The following is a 16,259-nucleotide window of genomic DNA, read 5'->3' on the forward strand; positions in this document are numbered from 1 at the left end:
GCATTCACACCACATACCCTGAGCACTCCAAGCACCTCGGCCACGAGGGACTGGAGACACGAGCTCAGTGAAGCTGTCAGAGGTCAACGCCAATGTCAGTTAGGATTCCCGAAGCTCCTCTGCGGGCACGCCAGGTGGAAATACCAGGGAGGGAGGGCCGGCTCTCAGCTTCTGCCAGTCTATTTTCCTCTTCTGAAGCTAGGCACTGTCTTCCATCAAATACAGAGCCCTGTGCTCCCTTCCTAACCCAAGGCCAGGGCTTGGGTGGTTCTGAGTCTCCACACCTGTCTGACTCTATACAGCTACACTCAGACTTCCAGTGACCAGAGCTGTAGGTGCGGAGCCCCCATGGGGAGCTCTGGGCTAATGGCTGAGCTCGTGCTCTTCCTTGGCTGGTTCTCAAGAGAAGGATGCTTGCCACGGGGGCAGCAGAGGAGGGACCAGCGAGGAACTTACAAAGATGATAGTTGGTGAGATGAAGCACCAGCAGATCTGGAAGAAGCGGGGCAGTGGGGACCCCAGCATCATCTGGATGTCCTCGAAGTATCTCTGGTGCCCTGGAGAGATGGAGGTCAGCAGACCACAGAACAGCGTGAGCAGGCCAGGGGCTGGGACACGGGAGGCCATGGAAGCTTGGGCACTTACCAGAAATGTACATGATGGACACACAACAGGACACAGGCGACGACGGCTGAGGAGTAGCTGGCCGCATAGTCGTCCATCAGCAGCAGCCAGTACCTGCCTGACTGCGGGCCAGTGGGCAGCTGAGTTGGGTGTGCCTGAGGCTACGGTCCCCTTCTCTCTGCTCTCTTCCCCCGACCCCACACCCTGGCAACTCCGGCCCAGCCTTTCCCTTGGTTCTTACCTGGCTGGTGAGGGGGATTCACAGGAGGAAGCCAGCCACAGCCACGGCCAAGGTCACATACATCTTTCTCTCCAGGATCCACTCAGTCCCTACCTCATCCACAATGGCTGTGACCAGCGTCTCTAGGAGGCCAAACTGCAGGATACGGCCATCAGAGCAGGGGCCTACCCTTGGCCCCGCCTCCTCCTGCCCTAAGCCACAGGCCCGGGTCCCGCATCTCGTACCTGAGTGCCCAGCCCCATCAAGATGAACGTGAAGAAGAACAGCAAGGACCAGAGTGGGGCAACGGGCAGCAGTGTGAGGGCCTCTGGGTATGCCATGAGTGTCAGGCCCGGGCCCTGGTCTGCCACGTGGGACACGTCCTCACCCAGGTGATTGACCATGAAGCCCAGGATGGAGAAGATGACGAAGCCGGCATAGACGCCGGTGGCACCGTTAGTGACGCTGATGATGACACTGTCTCTAATGGGGAGGCAAACACGTGGTCAGGACACGCAGCTTAGTTCCTCCTGCCCAATTTGGGTCAGCAGACTTGAGACAGGGAAACTTCTAGGAACAAAAGTACCCCCAATCTCCTCTCTGGTCTGTTCTGGGCCTCTTTAAGTGGGCGCGAGGCTCTTGAGTCCTTACAGACCCCTGGGGCATCACTATCGTCACCCCTTCTCTCTTCTGCCTAAGTGCTCTCTGTTCTGCAGTGACTGGAACCAGACCCGGCACTGCCAGGATCTCAAGGCGGTGAGTGGAAGGGAGGGTGCTGGCGGGCCAGAAGGCCTCACTGGATCTGCTGGGTCTGGGGGAAGCAGGGTCAGGCTGCAGAGAGGGCAGAACAGGGGGCAGCCCCAGCGCTGGCAGAGAGATGCTCAGCGATAACAGTTGTTGTGGAACTTGTTGTAGGAAGCCATGGTGATGAGATGCCCCACGCGCAGCCCAGTGAGAAGATCTGGGAGGCGGCGTCCCCCCATACCTGCAGGAGGAGCTGCGCTCAGAGGCTGACGCCTCTCTGCCCCTCCCCGTCCCTCCAGGTCACCTTCCACCACAGCCCACCTTGGCCTCCAGGATCTTGTCCCACTGTGGGGTCAGGTAGTACTTGATGCCCGTGGAGGCTCCTTCCAGGGTCACGCCATGGACGAAGAGGATGGTCAGCACCACGTAGTGGAATGTGGCCATAAAGTACGCCACCTGGGGGTGAGAGGGGCCCCACTGGACTCCTTGGGCTCTTCCCACTCCACCCCCAACCTGCCCCCTCAACCACCACGGGTCCTCTGGTCCCTCTTTCCTGCCTACATGCTTTCATCATGCCCCCACCCACCCCTCCACACACAAAACCCAGGCACAGGAGGCAGATTTCTGGGTGGGCACAGATCCTGGAGGGAGGGGACTCACTTTCCCTGAAGACCTGACCCCTGGCGTGAGGCAGAGGAAGACGACCACCCAGGAGACAAGCAGGCAGCTGAGGAGGTGCACCTGCACCTCCCCGAAGTTTCCAATGCCATCCGACAGCTTCAGCACGTAGAGCCTAGAAGGGGACACGCTGTCACTGAGGGCCAGCTGCACCGTCCAGTAACACATCCCCAAGGCCCAGGGCCCAGCCTGGCAGCTCCCTCCTTTCTCACGGAGTCCCAGCAGCCAGCTTCTCTGCAATGGGAGCCTTGGCGAGGCCCCAGCCCCAGCCTGTCCAGGCCTCTCTGCCTGTGGCCTCTCCCAGGATCCTCGAGAGCGCCTGCAGGCCACACCCCAGGCCTGGGCTAGCTTCCTCAGCCCCTGAGGTGTGGAGGTCTCCCTGTCCCTGCTCAGACCCGGCCCAGGCCTTTCCTTTAGGAAGGCCCTCTCCTCCAGACGACACACCCCATCTGGCATCACCTCCTCCAGGAAGCCTTCTGTGACCTTTTCACCCACACCAGTCCTCCAACTCAGATGGAGAGAGGCAGGCAGTGGAGTACCGAGGAAAGACGGAAGCTTCCCAGGCGGCACTTGTGGTAAGGAAGCCGCCTGTCAATGCAGGAGACGTACGAGACATGGCTCTGATCTCTGGGTTGGGAAGATCCCCTAGAGGAGGAAATGGCAACCCATGTCACTGTTCTTGCCTGGAGAATCCCATGGACAGAGGAGCATGCAGGCCTATAGTCCATGGGGTCACAAGAATTGGACATGACTAAAGCGACTTAGCACGCACACTGGAGCACACAAGCCTAGACTTGAACCTGAAGTCCTCTCCTGAGTGTGCATGACTCTCTCTGGAGCCCTATGCCATGCCAGCTGTGTTTCTTCAATCTACTGGACGTTGATGTGCCAAGCCCTTGCTAGATGCTAGGCATGTTGACTTAAATCAGGTATTGTGGGCACTGCCAGGAGCATCCTAACCCCATGGGGAGGAACACACTGGAAGTATTCCTAGAAGAGGGGCGGCTTGAGCCAAAGTTTGAAGGATGGGGAGAAAGTGGGTGAAGAGAAAGAAAAGCACATGCCAGGCTGAGGGCATGGGTCAGGGTCAGGTCATGACCCAGCAGGACAGGGTCAGGAACTGCCTGGGCACGTCAGTAACTCCGGAAGGCTGGAGAAGAAGGAGAGGGGAATAGAGAAGGATGAAGATAGGAAGGAACAAGATCAAGAGAAGTTGTGAAGTCAAGATGGAGAAGTTTGGATTTTATTCTGAGAGCAAGGAGAAGCTCCTGGAGGATTTTTAGAAGAGGTCTCTCAGGGCCTCTCCTTGGCTCACAACCTTGTAGCAGCTCCCATCTCTGGCCATGGAAAAACCAAAGTCCATACAGCGTCTACAAAGCCCTTCACGATCCACTATCTCCTAACTGCCATCTCTCAGATCTCCTCTCCTCCTGCTCCTTCCCCTCTTACTCACTGCTCCAGCTGTGTTGGGTTCCTTGTTGTTCCTGAAATGTGCCAGGCACACTCCCACCTCAGGGCCTTTATACATGCTCTTCCCTGTCTGGCGTACTCTCTCCCCAGACCTCCACACGTCCACATGGATGTGAGATCTGTGCAGGCACACAGGGCCCCATGCTTAGAAGGGCCTTGTGCTTGGTTTAGCGTCCTGCCATTGCCATCTTGAAATTCTGAACACATCTGAACAAGAGGCATGCCCAATAGCATTTGCTGAATGGGTGAATGAATTCACATCATGGAAAATGGACTGGGAAGTATAAAGGGGAGTATCTGGAGGGGGACTGGCATGGCTGTTGGAGTTGTCCAGGCTAGAACTGATGAGCAAGAGACAAACGATTGAGCCTCAGTCTCCTCATCTTGAAAATGGGCATCCTAACTTCAACCTAGGATGATCTGTAGGTAAATTTAGAAAAATACAGGCTCCTTTCTTTCCCCTCTTTCAGTGAAGACTTCTCAGTATAGCTCATAGGCTGTCCTATAATCTTAGCTCTTTTTACTTTTTTTCCAACTCAGTTCTCAAACCTCATGAAAGCATGTTTACACCTTGTGATGGGTGGTCAGCCTGCTCCCTCACGGGACAGTGTTGCCAGGTCCGGGTTTGTCTGCTCAGCTCACCCCACTGTCAGACTCCCAAGCACCTTAGCAGGCCTCTTCTGCCGCACATCTTCCCCTAGGCTGCCCTTCACATTGTGACCTGCAGAGGGCGCCGACCAACACATCCCTCTTCTGCTAAACTCCTGCCTCTGGGTTGGTTCGCTCAACAGGCGTCAGGGTGAGAAACTCTCCAGGCTCTCAGTCCATGGGGGAACCAAAGATAAACGGATGAATAAGATCCACGCCCTCCTCCCAGGAGTGGCTTCTGGACCCTTGTGGCTGTGCTTTCCAATCTTTTTCCCTCTGGGACATGCAGAGGAAAATAGTTTGGGCCCATGGGGCAAATAGACAAGGTCACTCAAAGCTGAAGGCAGCAGGGCTGGAGATTCTGGGCTGCCCAAGCCCGACCGCACTGGTACACTACTTAGGTAGGGCATATCGTAAAGTTATGAAGTTATGATGCCCAGTTTCAAGTTGTGTTGGGAGGCTCTGCCTTCCAGAATAGCCACCGGGTCTTACTGCTACAGCTGAGAGGTGATTTACTTTAAGCACCAGCATTCAAAGGAAAGAACCCATTCCGTGCTCAAAAGACTATCTCAAACCTTTGTCTAGTTACATATGTTAAACTGGTAGTGCTTTGTATTATTTTCTTATTGCAAGAGTTCAGCATACAATACAAGGGTTTAGAGAGTTTGGACGACTAATCTTCTGAACTCTAACTTTCTTTTTATGGCACCATATTTAGTGTTTGGTTTTGGTTTTGATTTTGGACCATATGCTTTTGAGACCAAACAACTAACTGAAAAACTTTCAGAACCACACATATTTACAAGTTGGCTTTCACATAACATCTCTGGACTTATTCTGTATTATTTTTTAATGTCCCCAACCAGATGGTAAACGCCTTGAGAACAGGACACTCTCATCTATTGCACTGCATCTCCAGCAGTGGCTATCACTGTGCTTACTGAGTACCCGCCCCTGTTCTTAGTGATTTCTGCTACATCTTGATCATAACAAGAATGATGTTGTAACCACTCCCACTTAATGGATGAACAGTTGAGGCGTAAAGAGGTTTGGTGACCTCACAAGGCCAAGCTGCTATGCAGCACAGCCAGGATCTGAGTGAGGTCTGTGTGGCTCTAGAGCTGGCACGAAGACACTGAGAGTGGGGTGCTGGGATCCAAGTCCCATCGGGCGTCAGGTGTCTGCTGGGGAGATGAGGGCTGGTCCTGAGCTTTGGGCCCGCCTGGCAGGCATCAGATCAGCTCTCAGAGGACTCTAAGTCATGCTGTAAACACGTGGTGAGGGCAGGGAAGGCTGGAGGCCAAGGGTGGGCAAAAGGCAGACGTGGGCTCAGAAATCTGCCCTGGCAACTCTTCTCCCTTTAGAGGAGTCAATCTTTCTCTTGATTTGCTTTGCTCACTTGTACAATGGGAACATTTTATAAAACCGGCACACACTCTCTAATAGGGTTGCTGTGGGGCTCAAATGAGACTGTGCATTTTTCCAAAGGGTCGCTGGAGCCTGTGGACCCAGAAAGCCTGCGGAGTATCATCGGCCTAATTCACATTAGGCACCAGGCTAGCGGGGCATGCGTATCCTGACACATGTATATCCTGACACAGCACAGCGGCCTAGTTCCGTAACAGCTGGAATCAGTCTCTGAATCTGAAAATGGGGCTGATATCATATACTATGCCTAACACATAGTTCCCTGGTGGCTCAGGGGTAAAGAATCCACCTGCCAATGCAGAAGACTTGGCTTTGATCTCTGGGTTGGGAGGACCCCCTGGAGAAAGAAATGACAACCCACCCTAGGATTCTTGTCTAGAGAATCCCATGGACAGACGAGCCTGGAGAGCTACAGCCCATGGGGTTGCCAAAGAGCTGGACACGACTGAGCACCTAAACAACAATAAGCACAGAGTAGGTGCCCAGAAATGGGGGTGCTGGCTCACCTCATCTTGCTGAAGCCAGCTTGGGCAGCCCTCTCAAAGGTCACTTCCCTAGGCTCTCCAGGAGGGGGCAGCAGGGAGCCATCCTGAAGGGAAGGAGTCCTGCCTGGGACTGCCTGCTCCTTAGGGAGGCCTGGCCCCAGCCCCAGACAAAGAGTGGAGTTCAGCAGGCCATCCTGTGGACCTCCTGACCCATGGATAGTTTTCTGGGAGGGAAATTCCCCTCTAATTACACTGGATAAAATCTCCTGAGCTTTGCCAAGCAATACCCCACCCTGGAAGACAGCCCTGGGCTGATCATTTCTGGAGCATCTCCGGGCTTTGGGCTTCTGCAACCTTCCAGAAGGTTCTCCCTAGTCCAGATCAAGTTGCCCAGTCCACACCACGTGTTCTGCCCCAAATGCAGCAGAATACCTCAGTGGGCGGAGTCTCTTACTCCCCGCTCTGTCCCTGCTCTGAGTACAGTTCTCGGGACCTACCTGGTGTTCAGGAAATGACCCGTCCAATGACTGACCGGCTGAATCTGCCCAGAGGTAATTTTGCCCAAACCTCACTGGGAAGCAATGGCTCGATGGTCTCCACCAAGAGTCTTGAGGATGGTGAGCACATCTTAACCGTCTTTAAACATCTATAGCATAGCACACGGCCTTCCCAATTGGCTCAGTGGTAAAGAATCTGCCTGACAGGAGGTGCAGGAAACACTGGTTCAATCCCTGGGTCAGGGAGATCCCCTGGAGTAGGAAATGGCAACCTGTGCCAGTATTCTTGCCTGGAAAATTCCATGGACAGAGGCACCTGGCAGGCTACATACAGTCCACGGGGTTGCCAAGAGTCAGACACGACTGAGCACATATGCAGCAGCAGCAGCCCAAGGACACTGGGCCCTGAGGCTCTGAGTGCTGGCCCTCGGCTTAGAGGACGTGGACCTGCTAGGACTTTGAGTGTCACTGCGACCTCAGCCGCTCAGCCCTGACTCTCCATCACAGCATGCAGAAGGCTCGAACCCTCTGACCGGCAGGGCAAGCCCTGTGCCTTTTCATGTCCTGGCCTCCTCTGTCCCAATACTCTGTCCTACCTGCTCCCACCCCCAGCTCCAGTCTGCCACCTCCTGGCTGCAGCTCATCTGCCCATGTCTCCCAATCCTTCTCTACTTCCTTTCTCCCTCCTCTGGGAAGTCTTGGCTTTGTTTATGATTTGGTTTTGGACCGTGTCGTGCTTGGCATGTGGGATCTTAGTTCCCTGAGGAGGGATTGAACCTGTGCCCCCTGCAGTGGAGGCACTGGAAGCTCGGAGGCTTAGACACTGGACCTTGAGGGAAGTCCAAGGGAAGCCTCCTCAATCACCTGCTCTTGCCCTCACCACATCCCTGCATATACCTGCACTGAGGCCCCTGCCCCACAGAGCTTTAACTACCCAGCTCCCTTCTAGACTGTGACCTCCTCGTGGCATGGACTCGGGGCCGTTCATACCCCATGAGCACACAGGGCCCATCAGAGTGGACGCCATCAATGTTTGTGGAATGAAAGAACGAGGTCTGCCCACCAGCCCACAAAGCCCTCTTCCCATGAGCTCCCCAACAGGACGTGGGGAATTTCCTCCAGGAGGTCCTGCTGTGCCCTCACACCCACCCAGCTGAGATAAGATGTTCCAAACACCCCCAGCAACAACCTCCCTTCAGGCCAGCCCCGGGACTCCGTTCTCTGTCAGCGCAGAGCTCAGGGGGGCCAGGCTGCCCTTCCCAAACGCAGCTTGATGACGACAGCTCTGGGCTCAGGACACTCCCACAGCTCTCCTTTGCTTCTGCAGGGCTAGGCCTATGCTTCCCTCTTATAAGCCTGCCAAGAAGTCACGTGCTCCCTGTGGGCCGCCACGGGGCTGGTGAGCTCCCCACACACCTGTTACCCTCGTCACAACGGCTTTCCCTCAGGCTCGTCTGGAGCTAAGGGCCTCTGCTGGAGTTCTTCTGCTTAGGAAGCCACCCGTCTTTGCCCTGACCCTCCTCGTCTGACCTGCCTGACTGCTGGAGCCTCAATGCTGCTGTGTAAGGACACGCACAAACTCACAGAGCCTGTGCGACAGCCTCTCCCGAAGTGGGCTGCAAGCTTTTTACATTTCTTCCCACACCCCTGCCCTGCTCCATTCCTGGTGCCCTCCCTAGACTGCAGACCACTGCCCTTTGGCGAAGAAGGAGGGCTGAATACAGGCTCCCAGGGTAACCCCCAGAAGCCCAGGTCCCATGGGGGCCTCACCTCCAGTACTCCTCGCTGGGGCTTGCCCTCTGGAGGCTCAGGCTGAGTGCCTGAGAGACATTGCCGAGCTGGGCAGGGGGCTGCAGACTCTCAGTGAGGTTGGGGTCATCCAGCGCACTCACGCGGTCGGGCGGGTTTCAACGGCTACTGCAGTAGGAGGCGATGCAGATGAACACGCCGTAGTACGTTCCCATGTATGTGGACACCACCATCCTGCCGTAGCGCACACCTGGGGAGGGGAGGGGCAGGAGCAGCCTCACTCACCTAGCTGAAGGAGGCGAAGCTCATTCTGAAGGGTCTAAGGGGCAGGCTTTCGTGGAGGGCCACAGAAGGGGCAGGTCAAAGCCTTGGCAGGAGCGAGCTGGGGGCTGAGTGTGAAAGCGGGCGAAGGGCTTTTGTGTATGCACGTGGTCGGAGGAGAGGGTGGAGGCCAAGTAAACAATGGATCCCAGCATGTGTCCCTGGCCTTGGCCATTGATGTGGACCTGGGGTCAACACCCGGGTTCCATAGGGGTTGGCAGTCTTTATACAGATGGGGGAGTCAGCACGGCCCCCAGAGGCCTGTGTGTGTGTGCACCCCATCCGGGCCTCACCTTTGAACATGGGGCTGATCCTCCAGACCCCCAGGCAGCTCTGACTTGCAAACTGGCTGAAGGAGAGTTCCACCAAGAAGAGGGGGATCCCTCAGAATATTAGCATGATGAAGTAGGGGATCAGGAAGGCTCCTGGTGGGCAGGGAGAGGGCTGGGTCAGGGCCGGCTTTGGGGGAGCCCACCCTCTTCCTGCCCAGAACCCGACAGCAGAACCTTTGCAATCGGCTGCGCTTTCAGGAGGGTGTGCCATGCCCTGGACTGGAGCCTCAGTCTGAGGCACACTGCTCACAGCCTGTTTGTGAACTTGACACGGGTTCCCAGGCTATGCTCTGAGCTGAACCCAGGTCCTAGAGCTGCCATGTTCAGGTGGGAATTGATGACTTAGCCAAGCAATTTCACATACATGAGCTGATGGGGTCCTCAAATATCCCCCGACTCATTTTAGGGGCGGCTGTTGAAATGCAGGGGGTATAAAACTGAGACTTGGGAGGTTGGGTTGCTTTCCTCTCTACCTTTTCTCCCCTTGAGGGGTCAGGCTGCCAAGGTCAGGGGATAAATCAAAGAATTGAAGCTGCTTCTTTGAATTTTCAATTCAACATGTAATTTCACCACAGGACTTGGTAAAAAGAGGAATTAAACCCCTGTCTTTAGATTTACAGTCTAATGTTTCACTCAGCCATTTTACCTATGTTCATCAACCGCTGATTATTTTCAACTAATCACAAAGACATTGATACCCTGTATTTACTATTTGGGGCCTGAGCAGGCATAGTAGGAACAGCCCTAAGACGACTGATTCGTGCTGAACTGGGTCAACCTGGAACCCTGCTCGGAGATGATCAAATTTATAACGTAACTGTAACTGCACATGCGTTTGTAATAATTTTCTTCATAGTAATGCCAATTATAATTGGAGGATTTGGCAATTGACTAGTTCCCCTGATAATTGGTGCCCCTGATATAGCATTCCCTTGAATAAATAATATAAGTTTCTGAATCCTCCCTCCTCCTTTTTTATTACTTCTAGCATCATCTATTGTTGAAGCCGGAGCAGGAACAGGCTGAACCGTGTATTCCCCTCTAGCTGGCAATCTAGCCCACGCAGGAGCTTCAGTGGACCTATTTTTTCCCTACACCTGGCAGGTGTCTCCTCAATTCTAGGGGCCATTAATTTCATTACAACAATTATTAATATAAAACTCGCTGCAATGTCACAATACCAAACCCCTCTGTTCGTGTGATCTGTACTAATCACTGCCGTGCGGCTACTTCTCTCACTCCCGGTCCTAGCAGCCGGATTACAATACTATTAACAGACCGAAATTTAAATACAACTTTCTTTGACCCAGCAAGAGGTGGGGACCCTATTCTATATCAACACTTATTCTGATTCTTCAGATACCCTGAAGTATATATTCTTATTCTACCTGGGTTTGGTATAATCTCTCACATTGTAACCTATTATTCAGGAAAAAAAGAGCCATTTGGATATGTGGGAATGGTCTGAGCTATAATATCAATTGGATTCCTAGGATTTCTCATATGAGCTCACCACATATTTATAGTCGGAATAGACGTTGACACGCGAGCCTACTTTACATCAGCCACTATAATTATTGCCATCCCAACTGGAGTAAAAGTCTTTAGTTGATTAGCAATACTTCACGGGGGTAACATTAAACGATCACCTGCTATAATATGAGCTCTAGGCTTCATTTTCCTTTTTACAGTTGGAGGTTTAACTGGAATTGTTCTAGCCAACTCTTCTCTCAATATTGTTCTCCACGACACATACTATGTAGTTGCACATTTCCACTATGTTTTATCAATGGGGGCTGTATTTGCTATTATAGGGGGATTTATTCACTGATTTCCACTATTCTCAGGATATACCCTCAACACAACATGAGCCAAAATCCATTTCGTAATTATATTTGTAGGTGTAAACATAACCTTCTTTCCACAACACTTCCTAGGGTTGTCCGGTATACCACGATGCTATTCTGATTAACCAGATGCATATACAATGTGAAATACCATTTCATCTATAAGCTCATTTATCTCTTTAGCAGCAGTTATACTAATAATCTTTATTATCTGAGAAGCATTTGCATCTAAGCAAGAAGTCCTGACTGTAGACCTGACAACAACAAACTTAGAGTGACTAAATGGGTGCCCTCCACCTATCATACATTTGAAGGACCTACATACATCAACTTAAAATAAGAAAGGAAGGAATCGAACCCTCTATACCTGGTTTCAAGCCAACATCATAGCCACTATGTCTTTCTCAATTGATGAGGTGTTAGTAAAACATTATATAACTTTATCAAAGTTAAGTGACAGGTGAAAACCCCGTATACCTCATATGGCCTACCCCATACAACTAGGTTTCCAAGATGCAACATCACCTATCATAGAAGAATTACTACACTTTCATGATCACACACTAATAACTGTCTTTCTAATTAGCTCGCTAGTACTCTACATCATCTCATTAATGTTAACAACAAAACTAACTCACACCAGTACAATAGACTCCCAGGAGGTAGAGACAGTCTGAACTATTTTACCAGCCATTATCCTAATCCTAACCGCCCTCCCATCTTTACGAATTTTATATATAACAGACAAAATCAACAACCCATCCCTTACAGTAAAAACTATGTGACATCAGTGATATTGAATCTATGAATACACAGATTATGAAGACTTAAGCTTCGATTCCTATATAATTCCAACATCAGAATTAAAACCAGGAGAACTGTGACTATTAGAAGTAGACAACCGAGTTGTATTACCAACAGATATAACAATTCGAATATTAGTTTCTTCTGAAGATGGACTACACTCCTGAGCCGTACCCTCCTTAGGACTAAAAACAGACGCAATCCCAGGCCACCTGAACCAAGCAACTCTTATGTCAACTTGACCAGGCCTGTATTACGGACAATGCTCTGAAATCTGTGGATCAAATCACAGCTTCATGCCCATTGTTCTTGAACTAGTCCCACTAAAATATTTTGAAAAATGATCTGCATCAATACTATAAAATCGTTAAGAAGCTAAATTAGCACTAGCCTTTTAAGCTAGAGACTGAGGGCATAATACTCTCCTTAATGACATGCCACAACTAGATACATCAACATGATTTACAATAATTATAGCAATATTTCTGGTTCTCTTTATTATTTTTCAATTAAAAATTTCAAAACACAGTTTCTATCTTAATCCAGAACCCACGTTAACTAAAACACAAAAACAAAACACCCCTTGAGAAACAAAATGAACGAAAACCTATTTGCCTCTTTCATTACCCCAATAATCCTAGGCCTCCCGCTCGCTACCCTTATCGTTATGTTCCCTAGTCTACTATTTCCAACATCAAATCGACTGGGGAATAACCGTCTTATTTCCCTCCAACAATGAGTACTTCAACTTGTATCAAAACAAATAACAGGAATTCACAATGCCAAAGGACAAACATGAACATTAATACTTATGTCTTTAATTTTATTTATTGGATCAACAAATCTTTTAGGTCTATTACCCCACTCATTTACACCAACCACACAATTATCAGTGAACCTGGGCATGGCCATTCCCTTGTGAGCAGGAGCTGTAGTCACAGGCTTCCGCAACAAAACTAAAGCATCACTTGCCCACTTTCTTCTACAAGGAACACCTACCCCATTGACTCCAATACTGGTCATTATTGAGACTATCAGCCTTTTTATTCAACCAATTGCCCTAGCTGTGCGACTAACAGCCAATATTACTGCAGGACATTTACTAATTCACCTGATTGGAGGGGCCACACTTGCACTAATGAACATCAGCACCACAACAGCCCTCATCACATTTATTATTCTAGTCCTACTTACAATTCTTGAGTTTGCAGTAGCTATAATTCAAGCCTACATATTTACCCTCCTAGTCAGCCTATACCTGCATGACAACGCATAATGACACGCCAAACCCATGCCTACCACATAGTAAACCCTGAGGTCGAGTCCCTGACCTCTCACAGGAGCCCTATCAGCCCTCCTAATAACATCTGGTTTAATTATATGATTCCACTTCAACTCAACAATCCTATTAACACTTGGCCTAATAACAAATATACTTACAATATATCAATGATGGCGAGATATTATCCGAGAAAGTACTTTCCAAGGACACCACACCCCAACTGTCCAAAAAGGTTTCTGTTATGGAATAATCCTCTTCATTATTTCCGAGGTCTTATTCTTCACCGGGTTTTTCTGAGCATTCTATCACTCAAGTCTTGCCCCAACACCCGAATTAGGCAGTTGCTGACCCCCAACAGGCATTCACCCACTTAACCCTTTAGAAGTCCCACTACTTAATATGTCCGTCTTACTAGCCTCAGGAGTTTCCATTACCTGAGCCCATCACAGCCTTAGAGAGGGAAACCATAACCATATACTACAAGCTCTATTCATTACTATTGCACTAGGCGTCTACTTCCCACTACTACAAGCCTCAGAATACTATGAAGCACCTTTTACCATTTCAGATGGAGTTGAAATGGTAAATGTGGCTTCTTCGTAGCCACAGGCTTCCATGGCCTACATGTTATTATTGGGTCTACTTTCTTAATTGTCTGCTTTTTCCGCCAACTAAAATTTCACTTTACTTCCAATCACCATTTCGGCTTCGAAGCTGCTGCCTGATATTGACATTTCGCAGACGTAGGATGACTCTTCCTCTACTTATCTATCTATTGATGAGGCTCATATTCCTTTAGTATTAACTAGTACAGCTGACTTCCAGTCAGTTAGTTTCAGTACAGCCCAAAAAAGAATAATAAACCGTATACTAGCCCTCCTGACCAACTTCACACTAGCCTCACTACTTGTTATCATTGCATTCTGACTTCCCCACTTAAATGCGGAAATTAAATTTTACTCAGAAAAAACAAGCCCATACGAATGTGGGTTTGACCCCACAGGATCAGCCCGCCTACCTTTCTCCATAAAATTTTTTCTAGTGGCTATCACGTTCCTTCTTTTTGACCTAGAAATTGCACTCCTTCTACCACTACCATGAGCCTCACAAACAAATAACCTAGGCACAATACTCACTATAGCCCTCTTCTTAATTTTACTACTAGCCGCAAGCCTAGCTTATGAGTGAACCCAAAAGGGATTAGAATGAACCGAGTATGGTATTTAGTTTAAAATAAAATAAATGATTTTGACTCATTAGATTATGATTAAATTCATAACTACCAAGTGTCTTGAGTATATATAAATATTATAATAGCATTTATAGTATCCCTTGCAGGACTGTTAATATACCGATCCCACCTCATATCATCACTCCTATGCCTAGAAGGGATGATACTATCCCTATTTGTAATAGCCACACTAATAATCTTAAATTCACATTTCACCCTAGCAAGCATGATACCTATTATTTTACTAGTCTTTGCAGCCTGCGAAGCAGCACTAGGATTATCATTACTAGTAATAGTATCAAATACATATGGTACTGATTACGTACAAAATCTTAACCTATTTCAATGCTAAAATATATTGTTCCCACAGTAATACTTACACCCCTGACCTGATTATCAAAAGGCAGCATAATCTGAATTAATTCTACAGCTCATAGCCTATTAATTAGCCTCACAAGCCTTCTCCTTATAAATCAGTTTAGCGATAACAGCCTCAACTTCTCATTATTATTTTTCTCTGACTCCCTGTCAACACCACTATTAATTCTAACCATATGGCTTCTTCCTTTAATATTAATAACTAGTCAACACCACTTATCAAAAGAAAGTCTAACCTGAAAAAAACTATATATTACCATACTAATTCTATTACAACTATTTCTAATTATGACCTTCACCGCCATAGAGCTAGTCCTCTTCTGTATTTTATTTGAAGCAACACTAGTCCCAACACTCACTATTATTACCCGATGGGGGAATCAAACAGAACGCCTAAACGCTGGCCTCTACTTCCTATTTTACACACTAGCAGGCTCTCTTCCACTACTAGTCACATTAGTCTACCTCCAAAATACAGTCGAATCCCTAAGCTTCCTAATGCTTCAATACTGAGTACAACCTTTATCCAACTCCTGATCAAATGTTTTCATATGACTAGCATGTAGAACGGCCTTTATAGTAAAAATACCACTGTACGGCCTCCACCTTTGACTACCCAAAGCCCATGTAGAAGCCCCCATTGCAGGCTCCATAGTTCTTGCAGCAGTCCTACTAAAACTAGGAGGATATGGTATACGATGAATCACAATACTCCTAAATCCATTTACCGAATTCATAGCATATCCCTTTATTATATTATCCCTATGGGGCATAATTATGACCAGCTCAATCTGTCTTTGCCAAACAGATCTTAAATCACTAATTGCATACTCCTCTGTCAGTCACATAGCACTTGTCATCGTAGCCATCCTCATCCAAACACCTTGAAGCTATATAGGAGCCACAGCCCTAATAACTGCTCATGGCCTCATCTCATCTATACTTTTCTGCCTAGCAAACTCTAACTACCAAAGAATTCACAGTCGAACAATACTTCTAGCCCGAGGCCTGCAAACACTCCTTCCACTAATAGCCACCTGATGACTCTTGGCAAGCTTAACTAACCTAGCTCTCCCCCCAACAATTAACCTAATCGGAGAGCTATTCGTAGGAATATCCACTTTTTCACGATCCAATATTACAATTATTCTAATAGGGCTAAATATAGTAATTACTGCCTTATATTCCCTATATATACTAATCACAACACAACGAGGTAAATATACTCACCATATCAATAACATTTCACCCTCCTTTACATGAGAGAATGCCCTCATATCATTACACATTTTACCCCTATTATTATTATCACTGAACCCAAAAATTATTTTAGAGTCCTTATACTGTAAATGTAGTTTAAAAAAAACATTAGATTGTGAATCTAATAATAGAAGTTTATTACCTTCTTATTTACTGAAAAAGTATGCAAGAACTGCTAATTCTATGCTCCCATGTATAACAACATGGCTTTTTCGAAATTTTAGAGGATGGTAGTAATCCGCTGATCTTAGGAACCAAAAA

The 16,259-nt window shown here is 48.6% G+C and overlaps 1 pseudogene; it reads right to left on the reverse strand.

The window, feature by feature from the left end:
• The window catches only part of LOC133044740 (sodium- and chloride-dependent glycine transporter 1-like), a 30,749-nt pseudogene that overhangs the window by 3,362 nt on the left and 11,128 nt on the right, over positions 1–16,259 (reverse strand).

This window comes from Dama dama, chromosome 23 (assembly GCF_033118175.1).
Source record: "Dama dama isolate Ldn47 chromosome 23, ASM3311817v1, whole genome shotgun sequence".
NCBI classification, from domain to species: Eukaryota; Metazoa; Chordata; class Mammalia; order Artiodactyla; family Cervidae; genus Dama; species Dama dama.